Source organism: Xenopus laevis, chromosome 8L, assembly GCF_017654675.1.
Source record: "Xenopus laevis strain J_2021 chromosome 8L, Xenopus_laevis_v10.1, whole genome shotgun sequence".
Classification (NCBI taxonomy): domain Eukaryota; kingdom Metazoa; phylum Chordata; class Amphibia; order Anura; family Pipidae; genus Xenopus; species Xenopus laevis.
The window spans coordinates 120,821,707-120,833,189 of NC_054385.1; positions in this window are offsets into that span (position 1 = coordinate 120,821,707).

An 11,483-nucleotide genomic window follows, 5' to 3' on the forward strand; every position below is an offset into this window, starting at 1 on the left:
ATGCGAAGCGAAACAGGACAAAAGAGTGTAAGTACAGCAGGGAGAGAGAAGTTATCCTACCCCACCCCAGCTCTGTTACCAGGTGTGGGAATTGGCAATGAAATGGTCGTGTATTTTGGTGAGTTTGTTGCAAATGGATCAGGCATTCCAGAGAGCACAGGAAAGATTAACTGGGTTATACTTGGGTATAGGGGTAAGAGTTCTGTGATGTTGGAATTTACACCGAATAGAAGGAGCTCGTGGCCATGATATTACTGGTAAGGGCCAGGGTTGGGGAAAATGTCCTCAGCTTAGTGTTGCCATCTGGCCGGTATTTTATCGGCCTAGCCGGTAAAACGCCAGCCAAGGCCGGGCTGGTATTACAAATTTACCACCAATGTAGCTGCCGGTAAATTTGTAATACATCAAACAAAAGCCCGTGGCCTGCACCCAGCCTAGTAAAAACAAACTTTTTTGCTGCCAGGTTGAGTCCAAACGTGTGCTGTGGCCCCGTCCCCTTTGACGTCACAACCCACCCAACCAATCACGCGCCATGGATTCACCCCCTTAATTGTCGTGACTCACCCCCTTTGGCGTCAGGGCCCGCCATTTTATTCCTGCCCCCTCCGACAGCCGGTAGAGTTTTTTTAAAAGGTGGCAACTCTTCCTCAGCTGCTAGCAATAGAAAGGAGAGATAAGCTAGGTGAGTGAAGGATTTGTAAGTTTGAAGTTTGTATGAAGAATAGGAGTGACCTGGAATAGCAAAACAGAGTATTGTGATTTATACATTCAGTAATCTCCATAGAACTATACATACTGGATATGTTATTGGTGTGCTCAGCACAGGGGGATTGCCAAATAAGATTATTATTTGTTTTACTATATTATGAAAAATAGTTTCTGATTTTTTATTGGTATTTAGAGTTTTATATGTTGATACAGTGTTAATAAAGTGGAATTGCACAATATTTAGAAAGGTAAGTGTAACAGACCTTCTTGGCACATAAACCATAGTGTAGTATACAGTATCTATCAGGCAAGAGAACTTAAAGGACCAGTAACATAAAAACATTTTTTTCAAAATTCGTTAGTATAGAACAAAAAATAAACACCAAGGCAAATAAAACTTTTAGATTGCAAAGCCTTTATTAAGAGATAACTCACCAAAACTTCACTTTCGCTCCTCTTCTAAAATGGCGAAAGGGTGACCATCCATGCAGCTGTGTTTGATTTCTCCTACCTGGCTATTCTAGTGACAGTATGTGAAGGAGGCTGAGGTCCGCTCTGCAGCGCTTCCCCTATTCCCAGCAGCAGGTACTGGGAAAGCCAACCACTTGCTCCTCGTCGATGTGCCCATCTGAGTGATGTGACAACTAAAGCACCAGTGCATGCTGTTGTCATACAGTCTCTGCATAGGTGCTGCTGGGGTGAGCGGGTTGTATGGGTCCAACTGGATTAAAACTCAACCGTTCCGATCAAGTTTTTCCCTTAAATCGTATTGAGTAAAATCTTGCAGCATCACCAGAGCCGGGCACTTCAAACAGTAATCTATAGCGCAGCGGCCGCTTTGTGCGATTGAAAAGGGGTTTCAAGTGAACAGAGCACGACAAATCGAATACCGTTTTAGCCTTTAAACCCAGTGTCAGTAATTCTCAAAATCGGGGTGTTTGTGTTTAGTTTATATAATTTACTGTGTGTAAAGCAGCTGATCTTTGTGTTTAAAATACATTAAGTCGCTTTTTTTCTGTAAAACAAATCATTCAATCATGGTAGAGCATCCACCCCATCCATGGATTCTGCAGTCAGCACTTGCCGCAGGAGAGCCAGAGGCTGCCCTCCTCCTCCTCTTTTTCCTCGTTGGAGGAGGAAAGGCTGGAGTCTAAGTCCGACTGGAATAGGCGAAGCACTGCAGAGCGGACCTCAGCCTCCTTCACATATTGTCACTAGAAGGCTTTGCAATTTAAAAGTTTTATTTGCATTGGTGTTTATTTTTTGTTCTATACTAACGAATTTTGAGAAAAAAAATCTGATGTTACTGGTCCTTTAAGAGGCATGGGGTACAACTTTCCAGTCATTTTAATTAGTAATTAGCACATGATGTTGGTACCATTTTAAGAGATAAGTTCTTAACAGTAAGCACCACCAACAGGCAGGATTTACCAAGAAAAAAATGGTGTAAAAAACTTTGTAAAATAGATGACAAATTTATTAAGGTGTGTGTGATTTTATGCAATGTGAACGCCAGACTTGCCACCGTTATATTATATTGCTTCCAGCAAAAGTCACTTTAAAAAAAACACCATTTTTTACATGCCAAAGCCTGGCGATGTATGGTGTATTAGCCCGCTGTTTTTGCCGCTCTGGGTAACTAAGAGCCGAATTTCTACTTTTCAACCCGGAAATCCAGCTCTTCTAGCACAGAGAGCACAACTGTACTTTCTGCACTAGCGGCGTGAACCGCTCCGACCCCTCGAGCATGCCGTGGACCGCCCGACCCCCTCCGGCGCTGAAGAGGCAAGTGCCATGGGGAGGGGGCGGAAAAAGGAAGGTCGCCTCAGGCGGCAAAATGACCAGGATTGCCCCTGAATGTGCCGCTATGAGTAGCTGCGCCATAGATAGACTGATATACTACATTCCTTTATTATTGACTTTCCTTAAGGTTATCTTAATTTTTAATAATTTTTTCACTCCTTTCCTCAGAAAGAGAATACTATTTCATCCCTTCTTTTTATAATCTTTCTGCAGTGAAGTAGATAAGGAATGGGTAAGGAAATACTCACAGTAGGGGATGGAGCCCCATATTGAAATGTATTAGATTTAGAAGGCAGGATGGCACCAGCACCTCTAAGTTATGTAACTGGTTAATTTAACGTCTTGTATCTATCATATATAAGGGGTTGTCAAGTCTCCAGCATATGCTTTTTCCATGTTTTGGTATTTCCCGATTCTCATGCTGTGGGCTCCCTCTGCTGGACATTTGCTGTAATTATGCCAAAACCATTTTCTATAGCCATTCTACACCTCCATAATGCTTATGGCAGAATTGAACTAATCAGGCTACTATACTCCCACCATGTGACCTAGAGCAATGCCTTGTGGGAGCCAGGACTCCATTTTTACAGACCATGCTGTGGAAGAAGCACGCACAGTTTCATCTCTCCTCATGGTAGCATCGGTGGTAAGCAAAAAGTTTCACCAAATCACCTCCACAGCTGCCAGCACCCCCAGAGACATTGCTGCATAGACTTTTCATGCCAGCTAACATTTTGATGTTGCATTTATATGCATATATAGTGAATAAAGTACCCCCTCTTGTAAAATATAAGGATATTTTGCTTGCTGGGAGCCTTTGGAGGTGTATGGCATCCTTGGTCTGGCTTGGGGGCAGCATGCTGGCCTGGTTGCCGTTCTGAAAGAGAATCAGAGTCCTGCTTGGAGTTCTGATAGACGTACTCTCTAGTGTGTTGTAGTGGATCTTGGGGTTCAATCTCCAGATTGGGTACTTTGCTGTGTCTTTCACTGTCATCACAATACACAATCATCTCTAGAGCTTCTGCTATGACCGCTGCAGCTTCCTTTTCTATGGCCAGTTCTTCTAGGGTTGCTTCTAAGCGTGCACTCTCTGCTTCTAGGCGTGCACTTTCTGTTTCCCTTTCTGCTCCTAAGCGTGCACTCTCTGCTTCTAGGCGTGCACTTTCTTTTTCCTTTTCTGCTTCTAAGCGTGCACTCTCTGCTTCTAGGCGTGCACTTTCTTTTTCCTTTTCTGCTTCTAAGCGTGCACTCTCTGCTTCTAGGCGTGCACTTTCTGTTTCCCTTTCTGCTTCTAAGCATGCACTCTCTACTTCTAGGCGTGCACTTTCTTTTTCCCTTTCTGCTTCTAAGCGTGCACTCTCTGCTTCTAGGCGTGCACTTTCTTTTCCCCTTTCTGCTCCTAAGCGTGCACTCTCTGCTTCTAGGCGTGCACTTTCTGTTTCCCTTTCTGCTCCTAAGCGTGCACTCTCTGCTTCTAGGCGTGCACTTTCTTTTTCCCTTTCTGCTCCTAAGCGTGCACTCTCTGCTTCTAGGCGTGCACTTTCTGTTTCCCTTTCTGCTCCTAAGCGTGCACTCTCTGCTTCTAGGCGTGCACTTTCTTTTTCCCTTTCTGCTTTAAGCGTGCACTCTCTGCTTCTAGGCGTGCACTTTCTTTTTCCCTTTCTGCTCCTAAGCGTGCACTCTCTGCTTCTAGGCGTGCACTTTCTTTTTCCCTTTCTGCTTCTAAGCGTGCACTCTCTGCTTCTAGGCGTGCACTTTCTTTTTCCCTTTCTGCTTCTAAGCGTGCACTCTCTGCTTCTAGGCGTGCACTTTCTTTTCCCCTTTCTGCTCCTAAGCGTGCACTCTCTGCTTCTAGGCGTGCACTTTCTGTTTCCCTTTCTGCTCCTAAGCGTGCACTCTCTGCTTCTAGGCGTGCACTTTCTTTTTCCCTTTCTGCTCCTAAGCGTGCACTCTCTGCTTCTAGGCGTGCACTTTCTGTTTCCCTTTCTGCTCCTAAGCGTGCACTCTCTGCTTCTAGGCGTGCACTTTCTTTTTCCCTTTCTGCTTTAAGCGTGCACTCTCTGCTTCTAGGCGTGCACTTTCTTTTTCCCTTTCTGCTCCTAAGCGTGCACTCTCTGCTTCTAGGCGTGCACTTTCTGTTTCCCTTTCTGCTCCTAAGCGTGCACTCTCTGCTTCTAGGCGTGCACTTTCTTTTTCCCTTTCTGCTTCTAAGCGTGCACTCTCTGCTTCTAGGCGTGCACTTTCTGTTTCCCTTTCTGCTTTTAAGCGTGCACTCTCTGCTTTCCTTTCTGCTTCTAATATCTTCATATTTTGCAACTGGGGGTACTTTATTTATTATAATGCACAAGTTTTAGGGAGTCGTGACAGAAATGACATCAGAACTCACCGTTTATAAGGATATAATTTACAAGATATTTATGGCTTTTGTGTATTATATGTTGAACAAATGCTGAAAAAAGTGATCCTGCTTACAGCACCAACTTCAGCCAGGTACCCAAACCTAGGGTTAACCCTGCACCAGCTTCCTCTGCTATGTTAAAGCAGTACGTCACAGACCAGCCCAAAAGAGAACCTCCAGACAGGTATGATTACACAACACCTTCTCACTATTACACGCAAACACCTACCTATCCTGGTACTAACCAGGTCACAATGGACTTTGCCAAGTTCTTTGCACGGCGCGAGCTAATCACAAAAGGACTTGAAAAGTTCAACGACCGCCCAGAAGGCTTCAGAGCCTGGCTTCCTCCTTCCAAAATACTATCAAAGGCTTAGACCGTTCATTCAGCGAAGAAATAGACCTCTTAATCAAATACCTTGGTACCGAGTCTGCAGAGCATGCCAAAAGAATCAGGGTGATCAACATAAACCACCCAGAGACTGCTCTCAGAATGATCTGGCACAGACTTAACGAGTGCTATGGCTCAGCAGAGGTGGTAGAGAATGCACTTTTCAAAAGAATTGAAGACTTCCCTAAAATATCTAATAAAGGTTACCAGAAACTAAGGGAACTAAATGACCTGTTAATGGAGCTACAGGTAGCCAAAGCTGAAGGGGACTTACCTGGACTTGCATTTCTTGACATAGCCAGAGGTATTAACCCCATAGTGCAAAAGTTGCCCTACAACTTACAAGAGCAGTGGATGGTACATGGGTCAAAATTCAAAGAAGTGCACAATGTCCCATTTCCTCCCTTCACTGTATTCATGGACTTTGTATACCAACAAGCCAAGATGAGAAATTATCCCAGTTTTGATTTCACTTTGTCACATGCCACCCTTTCAGTACCTAATACTTGCAAAGCAGCAGTAACCGTACACAAAACTAATGCTTCCTCTTTAGATTCTTTTCACAGATCTGCAGAACCTTCTCACGAGGAGACAAGGCACAAAGACCCTGGTAAGCAGTGTCCTTTACACCAACTGCCTCACCCTCTTCTGAAATGCAGAGCCTTCAGAGGGAAGTCCATAGAAGACTGCAAAGCCTACCTAAAGGAAAACAACATCTGCTACAAGTGCTGTTCGTCAATGTTCATCAAGAGATATGCCATGGGCCCACAAAGCAAGGGACCAGATAAATGGCTCTCACAATGCACCTTATGCCCAGAAGCTAGACCTCGGATGGTTCATAATAGGAGACGCTTGCCTTGGAAGTGTACACAAACCAGTCTGCATAAACAGCATGCTGACAAACACACTAGAAAATGGAAACCCCTCTAATTTTCCACCATGCCACAACCAGTTCCTTAAAAAGGAAAAACCTCACAGCACCAGCCTGGTACACACACCCTCAAACATTTCCGATGATAATCTCACCTGTGACAGTGATCAAGATTATTTGGGATGCACAGTGTTCCAGAGAACAAAAGAGAATAACCAATTGGCAATGTCTATTGATGATAAACTCTTTCCAAAAATAATGAAACAAGAACTAGTTAAAAACAATTCAAACAGTTGGGTCGCCCCTCTACCGTGTAATAAAATTACCTGGGGTGCGGCGGCGTGGACGGCCGCCACGCCGCCGCGCTCCTGGTCCGGCGCCATCTTGATTATTCTGCGGCGCCTGCGCGCCTCTTAAAGGTACAGGAGCGCTGGCGTGATTGCGTCAGCGCGTTTTGACGCTCGTTTTGGCGCCAATTTCGAATGTATTTAAAGCCCATTCTGACTCCCAGCCAGTGCCCGTGATAGAACTTGTTTCTAGTGGTTTCCTGAGCCTTGTGCATCTGTTCTGAATCTCGTCTGTCTGATTATCCGCGTTTGACCTTGCCTGTATCCTGACTATTCTGAAATCTGTATCCTGACCCTTGCCTGCCTACGACAACTCTACCTGCTTAACCCCTTGATTGACAACCCGGTTTGACCCTTGCCTGCCTGACGATTCTGATATCCGCCTGCCTCGACTCTGCTTGTCTGACGATTCTCTTGCCTGCTCCATTTGTACCGTGACCTTCGGCCCAAAAGACTCTGCTAACTGTCGTGCCCCTTCGCCAGCCAGAACATCTTGCCTTGCCCTCTAAGCTGAGGGCTCCTCCCAAAGCCCAACAGTGGTCACACTACTGGTGAAGCCGAGCCGAGACCAGGGTGCTTGGCATTTGTTCTGGTATCGGGTGCCGGTCGTGACATACCGTTTAGGTTCAGAGATAACAACTCTTCCAAAGACATCATAGAGTACCGTACGAGGGTGCCCATCTTTGGCAACAGTCCTTCGCCTTCAGTTGCGATCCACGGACTCAGATGCTCTGCTCAAGAAAGTGAGGTAGAGTCAGGGGCGATCCGGGCCACTCCGCCGCCTGAGGCAGCAGCAGTTGCTGCTGCCCCCCCTCCCCCGGACATTCGCTCTTAAATTACCAGGAGCAGCATTTTTGCTGCCCCTGGTACCTAGTGGGGCGGTGCCGCCTGAGGCAACAGCCTCAACTTGCCTCATTGGCGAAGCACCCCTGGGTAGAGTATGGGTCAGATGTCAGGCAATTAGTAGAAAAAGACTTCTATGCAGACGACTGCTTAAAATCGCTACCTTCAAGCGAAGCTGCAATCAGTCTTCTCAAAGGAGCGCAGGAAACACTCGCCTGCTTCAACCTCAGGCCTCACAAAATAGCATTTTATGCTGACCTGACAGTCCTTGGTAAGATGAGACATTGATGAACAGAACTTGTATCAGATGTTGTTTTCCTTTAGGTAGGCTTTGCGGTCTTCTATGGACTTCCCTCTGAAGGCTCTGCATTTCAGAAGAGCGTGAGGCATTTTGGAGGAAATGGGTCATTGTGCACTTCTTTGAATTTTGACCCATGTACCATCCACCGCTCTTGTAAGTTGTAGGGCAACTTTTGCACTATGGGGTTAATACCTTTGGCTGTGTCAACAGTCCTTCGCCTTCAGTTGCGATCCATGGACTCAGACGGTCTGCTCAGTTCACAGTCTCTTTATTGGAGTGTGGGGAGGTTTAGCTGTATGTTGAACTACACACTGCCCCAGGGTCAGGGCCACCCTAGTCAAGAGCTTCAATTAGCGCCCCCCCATCAAGCATTACCATTTACCACCTTACCATGACAATATTTAAATAAAGAAAGCAAGAAAGTTTACAACACATTAATGAATTAAACGTTTCATTTATATAAATATGTAATGTTAACAAAAATAAGGTAAATGTCAGAAAGACTTTTCAGCCAATCCTTCTGCCATTATTTGAATGCAACTGTACAAATATGAAAAGTGCTCATGTTGTGTGGCAAAAACACAAAAAATATTTAACCTACATTTGTAAACACATTAAACGTTCAAGTAAAAGATAATAAATAGTGTAAGATATTGAAAAGTAAATTTAAGTGCAAATTTTCTTGCCTTCATTTTTATTCCCCCTGTACCTGTGCCAGTGCCAGCAGCCATCCATCATATTGCCCCCTGTGCCAGTGCCAGCAGCCATCCATCACACTGCCCCCTGTGCCAGTGCCAGCAGCCATCCATCATACTGCCCCCCTGTGCCAGTGCCAGCAGCCATCCATCATATTGCCCCCTGTGCCAGCAGCCATTTATCATACTTCCCCCTGTGCCAGCAGCCATCCATCACACTGCCCCCTGTGCCAGCAGCCATCCATCACACTGCCCCCTGTGCCAGTGCCAGCAGCCATCCATCATATTGCCCCCTGTGCCAGTGCCAGCAGCCATCCATCATATTGCCCCCTGTGCCAGTGCCAGCAGCCATCCATCACACTGCCCCCTGTGCCAGTGCCAGCAGCCATCCATCATATTGCCCCCTGTGCCAGTGCCAGCAGCCATCCATCATATTGCCCCCTGTGCCAGTGCCAGCAGCCATCCATCACACTGCCCCCTGTGCCAGTGCCAGCAGCCATCCATCATATTGCCCCCTGTGCCAGTGCCAGCAGCCATCCATCATATTGCCCCCTGTGCCAGTGCCAGCAGCCATCCATCACACTGCCCCCTGTGCCAGTGCCAGCAGCCATCCATCATATTGCCCCCTGTGCCAGCAGCCATTTATCATACTTCCCCCTGTGCCAGCAGCCATCCATCATACTGCCCCCTGTGCCAGCAGCCATCCATCATATTGCCCCCTGTGCCAGCAGCCATTTATCATACTTCCCCCTGTGCCAGCAGCCATCCATTATACTGCCCCCTGTGCCAGCAGCCATTTATCATACTTCCCCCTGTGCCAGCAGCCATCCATCACACTGCTCCCTGTGCCAGCAGCCATCCATCATATTGTCCCCTGTGCCAGCAGCCATCCATCATATTGCCCCCTGTGCCAGTGCCAGTAGCCATCCATCATACTGCCCCCTGTGCCAGTGCCAGCAGCCATCCACCATATTGCCCCCTGTGCCAGTGCCAGCAGCCATCCATCACACTGCCCCCTGTGCCAGCAGCCATCCATCACACTGCCCCCTGTGCCAGTGCCAGCAGCCATCCATCATATTGCCCCCTGTGCCAGTGCCAGCAGCCATCCATCACACTGCCCCCTGTGCCAGTGCCAGCAGCCATCCATCATACTGCCCCCTGTGCCAGCAGCCATTTATCATACTTCCCCCTGTGCCAGCAGCCATCCATCATATTGCCCCCTGTGCCAGTGCCAGCAGCCATCCATTATACTGCCCCCTGTGCCAGCAGCCATTTATCATACTTCCCCCTGTGCCAGCAGCCATCCATCACACTGCTCCCTGTGCCAGCAGCCATCCATCATATTGTCCCCTGTGCCAGCAGCCATCCATCATATTGCCCCCTGTGCCAGTGCCAGCAGCCATCCATCATACTACCCCCTGTGCCAGTGCCAGCAGCCATCCATCATATTGCCCCCTGTGCCAGTGCCAGCAGCCATCCATCATATTGCCCCCTGTGCCAGTGCCGTCAGCCATCCATCACACTGCCCCCTGTGCCAGTGCCAGCAGCCATCCATCACACTGCCCCCTGTGCCAGTGCCAGCAGCCATCCATCATACTGCCCCCTGTGCCAGTGCCAGCAGCCATCCATCACACTGCCCCCTGTGCCAGTGCCAGCAGCCATCCATCATATTGCCCCCTGTGCCAGTGCCAGCAGCCATCCATCACACTGCCCCCTGTGCCAGTGCCAGCAGCCATCCATCATATTGCCCCCTGTGCCAGTGCCAGCAGCCATCCATCACACTGCTCCCTGTGCCAGTGCCAGCAGCCATCCATCATACTGCCCCCTGTGCCAGTGCCAGCAGCCATCCATCATACTGCCCCCTGTGCCAGCAGCCATCCATCATACTGCCCCCTGTGCCAGTGCCAGCAGCCATCCATCATACTGCCCCCTGTGCCAGCAGTCATCCATCATACTGCAAGATGCGCTGGCTGCACGACTGTACTAAGTTGCCGGCAAGAGTGAAAAGGGGAGGGGAGGTGAGGCCCTGAGGGTGAGGTGGCAGCGGTAGGTTCTGCAGCCATGACAACAGAAGTAAATAATTAAATAATAGCTTTTTTTTTTAAAAAACAACCAAAAAAAAAAGGAAATCATTTTTAAGGTGCGCCCCTCAATAATGGAGCCCTAGGCAGCCGCCTACCCCTAGTTCCGGCCCTGCCCAGGGTAATACGTAGGGAGGACAGAACACTGCAAGTCAAGGGAAAGGTATGCAGAAGATATGACTGAACTAAATGTCAGTAAAGCTTCAAGGAAACACAATGAGAAGACAGGCAGCAACCTCTGAAATCACCTGATTGGTGGTGGGAGGGACGTCCCTGTAGCTACTATAAAGAAATGTTGCCTCAGTGTAACACAGTCTGTCCCAGATAACATGTTCTGGCTCATCAGCTATTTCTTTCTTACTCTCTCATTTACAGCCGCAGGTGAGCAGAATTTTGTATCATTAACATGTTGTTATGTCATTAACTCAAGGTCTGCAGGTAGAACTGCTGTAGGGATGTCACTCATAGAAACTTAGGAATACAGTTTACTGATTTGCTGAAATTGTACTTTAGTTAGTATTTTATTTCAGCGCTGTTATATATATATTTTGTTCAGCTTTCTTGAATGCTTATTCTGTTTTTACTGTTATATATTTTTGGATATAATATGGGTATACTAAAGTCTTGGAAAAGATAAGAATTCATACACGCTAATGAACTATTGAAATACCAAATAGACGGCAAATACACAGAGACATGGGATACGTGAAAATTCTAAATAGAGATGCCCTGGCATCAGTGTAAAATAAGATATAGCAATGGGCAGAGTTCATCCCATCTGAGAGCACTGGGAGGCATTCTCCTGAGCTTAGTACAACAATTTAGTGGCACGGAACAAGCTGTAGGTAAACAATACAATTCATGTGCACAGTAGATTGATTTCTATGTCCGCCTTTTTGTTTAATTTGATTTCCTTCCTTTATTATTTTCTTTCTTTCTTTTCTTGTCTGATCTTTTCTTTTGAAAGTAAATGAGATGTAACAAAGTATGCATGTAATGTACACGGTGATGTTACAGACAACAAGCAAAAGAAAAAGAGAAAACT